At 31.6% G+C, this 6,166-nt stretch overlaps 1 long non-coding RNA gene across 1 annotated transcript; it reads right to left on the bottom strand.

Moving 5' to 3' along the window:
• Positions 1 to 807: 807 nt before the first annotated feature.
• LOC148790271 (uncharacterized) lies at positions 808 to 1,454 on the bottom strand. The gene is made up of 3 exons (XR_016078380.1): positions 1,261 to 1,454; positions 1,024 to 1,137; positions 808 to 956 (listed from the first exon to the last, which is right to left on the bottom strand). It is a non-coding gene; the product is annotated as an uncharacterized LOC148790271 (long non-coding RNA).
• Positions 1,455 to 6,166: the final 4,712 nt, after the last annotated feature.

Raw genomic sequence — 6,166 nt, 5'->3', positions numbered from 1 at the left:
ATTTTATTGATTTTAATGTTATTACATAATATTATATATTTTGTTATATTATTTAGATATTTTTAATGTTAAATTTTTATTATTTGAATAACATTTAAATTGAATAATTCATAAAATTATAATTTATATAGTTACTACATAATTTCATGATGAGTTTTGTAAAAAAATGAATTATTAATAATATGCATATTATTAAATCTATAATTTTTTTTGTGTTTTGAATAAATATTTTAAATTTAGTATATAATTTTGTTATAACATTTAAATAGTTCTGAATTTTTTTAATTGAAACTTTCTTTAGATAGATATAGATAAAAGGTGGGGGAGAGGATAAATAGGAATTAGAGATAGTTTAGGAGAGAATCTCTCTACTAAATTAGAGATAATTTAAGAGATAAATAGGAGTTAGAGATAATTTAGGAGGTAAATAGAAATTAGAGACAATTTAGAAGGAAGTAGGGGAAAGTGGTGCCACTTGGCTAAAGAGATATGGTGACTTGGATAGACCAATTTTAAGATTATTATTATTATAATTATAATTATAATTATTATTATTATTATTATTATTATTATTATTATTATTATTATTATTATTATTATTATTATTATTATTATTATTATAGTTATATTAAAGTTTGCCTAAAAGGCTAAAACCTACAACAATGAAAAAGTTTAATTTGCTTCTTCAGTGATGTACCCAATCCCGTAAGCCCCTCATGTGGAACTTTTGCAACTTTTACCAACGAACAAAGCTCATGGACATGTTCCTTATCATCCCTCTTCCGATCAATGAGAACTCGAACTCACCTTGATTTCATGTATGGCTCTCAAGCTCTAGGAGCCATCTTCTTGAAAGTGCATTGACGATAGAATTTGTAGAGATTGAAGGTGTACTCCCTAGAGACGATCTCCTCTCATTTCTATCATTGTTGTGGTAGCTTTCTCAAAACCTAAATCTGAAAAAGAAACTAAATTAGAATTTAGGCTGCAAAATCCATAAAAAAACACATAAAACATCCTCACCCTTCTTGTGGATTGAATAATCACCATCAACACTTTGAAGAACTTTGTGTCTATGGATTGCACACATCTCACCTTCAACACCTCACCGTCAAGTGAGTCCTCGTCTTTCAAAACCTAGGTTATATAATCAAAAGAGACACCTCAACAAACCTGGAAATAGAGGAATAAAGGAAAGGATAGGGAAGATGAGAGGACAGTAGAGATGAAAAAAGGGATCACACAGCTACTGTTTTGTACATGTACAACTGCAACAATCCAAACATCCTCATAAAGCTCTATCATTCTGCACTGATTGAAAGAGAACCGGTAGATAATTGCACCTGAAGCAAACCCCAAAGCATCTAGCTCTAGGCTTTATTTTGCACCTATTTCATAGTTTTCCATTCAGTCATTAGAACATGCAATAAGAAGAAGAAGAAGAAAATGAAGGGAAAAGGAGGAGGAATCAGAGGAGAAGAAAGTGAGGACGTAAAAGAGAAGGGGATGAAACGTCTCCCAAGAAATGCTCCATTCGAGAGAAAACCCTCGATCCAAGCGTTACTTTAAATGAGGACAGTAAATGATTAAAAAAACCTTGTTGCTTTTTTTAATTGTAATGCTGATTACGGGGTAATAACGTAATTTACAATGACAGACCATTCACCTACCCTCTTTTTGCAAGAGAATTGCTAATGTGGTGCAAATATAATCAATGGTTTATAATGATTACCGTTTTATATTTTTAAAATGAAATAAAATGAAAAAATATAAAAAAATGGAGAAAATAGATAAATAATTTCTCTTAAAGGAGAGACATGTTGATGTGGATAAACCAATTTTAATATATCAAAATTATTTTCAAAAATTACTAAAAAATTCATCTTTAACATTTTAAAAAATATTAGTGTTAAAATTAAAAAATTAATTTCAGTTAAAATTAATTAATTTTTTGCATTTTTATTAATTTTAAAGGCAATAATAAATATTAAAATAAATAATTAATGAAAATAGCTAATTAATTACTGGAGATATTAAAATAAATTGATATTGTAGAACATTTTAAATAAATATCTGAATTATATTTTTATTATACTATTATAATTATTATTATTACTATTATTATCAAAATAAATATCTTTCAACCCAACCCATGTATAGGATTGGGTTTATATGGTTTGGACAATTTTTTGAAAATGGATAAGCGGAGATGACCCATTTTGGTGCGCACGGGTTGGTACCGATATCCCTTATTTAATATAAAAAAGGTATAAGTTTTTCTTAGATATAAAAAACTAAAACAAATGTTGCTTTTCATTTTATGCTTCATGCTTTCAATTCAATTAAAACTATAAGAAAACAATATGGAAACTTTCAACAAAACTTGAATATTGCTAATGTTTAGACTTTTAACAATAGCATTGCAACATCTCGGGTAAGAAATAAATAACCAGAAGATTTCTTCTAATAAATAGTTAAAAAAAAAAAGAGCACAAAGCCCTTCTTGCCTAAAAATACTACAAAACTGAATGATATTTTGCTCTACTTAAATAAACATTATTGTCATGAAGTCTCCAACTAATCTTCAAGGGAAAAGGCACTTGTTCATTTAAAAAGAAAAATATTAAGCCCCAAAGCATTTAAAAATTCAAAGAAATTAAAACCCAATTACAACGGCAGGCATACAGGTTAAAGAAGAGGAGAGAGATATGAAAGCATTCTTGGGAGGTTTTCCCATTTATAATTTATTTATAAATAATTATTTGGGTTGTGTTGTGTGGTGGTGAGTGTGTTCTACTGTTTTTTTTTTTCTCTCTTATCTCCTTGCTTTACTTTTCTTCTCTTTCTTAGTGTGTTCACTTCGGTTAGGTGGGGAGAAAGACACAAAAAGAGAAAGGGGGTGTATGAAGAGATGCTGAAAAGGCAAGAGATGGATGTCCCTCTGATAATGGTGATGAATTATATGTTTTTTATCACTATGGCTCTAATCTTTGTAATTACTGCTAAATAAAGTGTTTTTTTTCAAAATTTGGATGGTTAATGGTCTTCTCCTAAAAATAGTAAATTGTCAATTACATATTAACAACTTAACAATATGTTGAGCTTGAAAACAGAGATTAAACTAAAAGGGTTTGAACTTTGAAGTTTTATATTCAGATTATCATCTTTTATTCATTGTTATTAATTAATTGACCAAAAGGTTGTAGATTATGAGAAATTTTGGGAAATACCCAGGTTGCTCAACCAGAAACCCAAATTTATCATCTCTCAGCCTGAAAAGCTTTTTAAATTCAAGATCTACTACTTTCCTTTTCTTTTCTGACATAACTTATTGTTTCAACACAATTTAAATTAAATCATTAGATAAAAAATAACTGTTGAATTTATGCAATTTCCTTATGTATAAAGGAGTAACAATAAAGCTACATTAGAGACATAATCCATCTCATAAAATTTCTGAAACTGAAAAGAGAAGGAGGAAAGAAGGAAAGATCTTATTATATAAAACATGGAATGTTAGTAAAGAACTAAATGTCTCATATTCTGCATGTCAGTAAAGATCTCATTAAGGAAGCATAGAAAGAGGGGGAGGAATAAAGGAAGAGAATTCAAAATATAAACAAATAAAGAAATGCTAAAAGAAGCAAATTTTAAGTAAATCCTGGTATTTTACCATTTTTCATTGCTGCTTGGGTCCAAAGATGCTCATGCCCACCGATTACATACACAGAATTTAAACAACGTATTTATTGACTTCTTTAAATTAGAAGAGGTATCCCATCTTATGGAGTTTGAAGCTATGAGCTGTGTTGATGGAAAAGTTGCATTTTAAGTATGTAAATTTTCAAAACACCATTACGATGAGAATGCTTATCTACCAAATTTGGTTCTAATTAATAACACCCTGAACAGAGGATAAATCCAATGTTAAGAAGCAATCTTATTTAATATTTATAGGTCAAGATTTAATTCAAGCCTTGCTACTCATCCTTTTTCCGTGGCAATCTTGATAAGTTGGCCTATACCTGAAACCCCAAGTCCATTAAAAGAAGCAAAATATTAAGTAGATCCCAGTGTTTTACCATTTTCCTTCATTTCTACTTCAAGCAAGGCAATGATGGCATTATCTCTGGTGGAGGGAGGCTTCAAGGTAGGAGTCACCCCATACAATATACATCATGAATTTTAGAGAATTCCATTCTACGATAGTGTACCTACAAAACCAAATTAAATTAAATAAATTTATGTAGAGAGAAATAGAACTGGGCGAAAGAAGAAAGGCGGAGCCCCTGTTTTAACATCCGACAATGAAAATTCTGTCTATAAGACTGTAACCCACCTTAGTTAAACCTATCATAGAACCTAAATCGAATCTACAATTTTAACTGCAAAACCAAACTATTTTGGCATCCAGACCCCTTGACATCCAAAAGAAGAAGGGTGGAGCCCCTGTTTTGATGTCCAAAACGATAATGAAAATAATGTCTACAAGTCACAGCAGTTGACTTGTTACAAAACTAATCCCCCATAGAGCTTGATTGTTGAAAAACCCAAACAAATATTTGAAAGAGAAGACAGAGGGGGGCTTGATTGTAGGAAAATAATAGAATGGGATGATAGCTTGAGAGCAAACCGAGTTTATTGTGGAATCAAGAACAAGACTATAGAATGGGAAACGATGATAGCTCGAGACCAAACTAAGTGAGAGAGACGTTTGGAATACCCTTGTGGGAGATGCTTCGTAAGTCCAAACGCCTCATGCGCGTCATTGGACTTCATTGTAATTACGCGGATTTAAAAAGAAAGAAAATTCAAAATTTTGAAGGAAAGGGGTGGGGGAGAAAGTAGAGGCATGCTGACGTGGCACGTCCAACTTTAATATATATATATATATTTTATATTCTCAATGGAAGGTTGCAAGATGCTGTTTGAACGGTGTGACCATGCACTTGTACTAACCGAAGCCGATTTCACTAGGATATGCTACCTAAATGTGTCTACAAGAGAATGAGATGTTCCCACGTAGTGTCTTGTAGGAATTTGAGATCCAATACCAAAAGCTGATTACACTATGTATGGGAGATGTTCTCAATGCATGGCTGCAATGCATTGTGAGGTTGGTATTAGGCACGCTCTATAAGGGGCAAAGAAGTTCCCAATACACGGCCTATGAGGTTCGTGTGAGGTGCACCTTGTGTGGAGCAAATCCCCATTCATCAAAGCAGCCTCAACATTGCAATAGAGTATAGATTTCCCAAAGTTTATTTCGCGTATACCATGGTGTGCTCCCAATCATGTTATTACACGTTGGCTATACATGACACTTCACTTAGTAGATAAGTCGGATAGAAAAAGCATACGAGAGAAACTCAATGATAAAATATCATGTACAAGAATGACTCAATGATAGACCATGCCTAAGCCTTACTAGGGATGGCAATTTTCCCCATTCCTAACGAGGACCCGACTCAATGGGACCGGGGATGGGGGATTGTTTTGGCGAGTGGGAACGAGGACGGTGATTAATAGGAATCCCCGGTCAGGGTCAAGGATGGGGATTGAGGTCCCCAACATTAGCAGGGACTCATGTGATAAATAGGATTTGTTAAGCAAAAGCTAAACAATAAAACGGGTCATTTACTAAAACACCACTTATAATTTGCAATGGATTTAATCAATCTTCCATTAGATGATAGTGGAAAATGATAGTGTTGACCCAAATGTTCATTTAAGTAAATATGTAAAAACTATAAGGTGTGTTCTAGTAAATGACCTTAATAGAAACACACAATAGTATGCAATTATTTTATATTTTCAAATTTTAAAAAAATTAATAATTATTCAAATTTTATAGACTACTTTTAATAAATTTTTTATAATACAAACATAACAATAATAAATTTTAGTTAGGCTTATTCATCAAACTGATGAAACCAACCAACCCGATCATCTCGACTTGAGTTGGTCGTTTTCTAGTATTTTAGGTTGGCTTTGATTCAAAAATGTCCCAACTCGATCAAGTTGGATAAGTTTTGCTTTGGCCATTTATAAACCGACCAAAATCGAATGACCTGACCATTAATATATATTAATATTATTATATTTTAAATATAATTTTTAATATGGAAAAGTGGGAAATTTCCCTTATTTATTAGTCTAAAATGTT

Source organism: Nelumbo nucifera, chromosome 7, assembly GCF_055504915.1.
Source record: "Nelumbo nucifera cultivar China Antique chromosome 7, China Antique-T2T, whole genome shotgun sequence".
In the NCBI taxonomy this organism is placed as follows: Eukaryota; Viridiplantae; Streptophyta; class Magnoliopsida; order Proteales; family Nelumbonaceae; genus Nelumbo; species Nelumbo nucifera.
The sequence above is the reverse complement of the archived record's forward strand: the minus strand, read 5'-3'. Positions and strand labels throughout refer to the sequence as shown.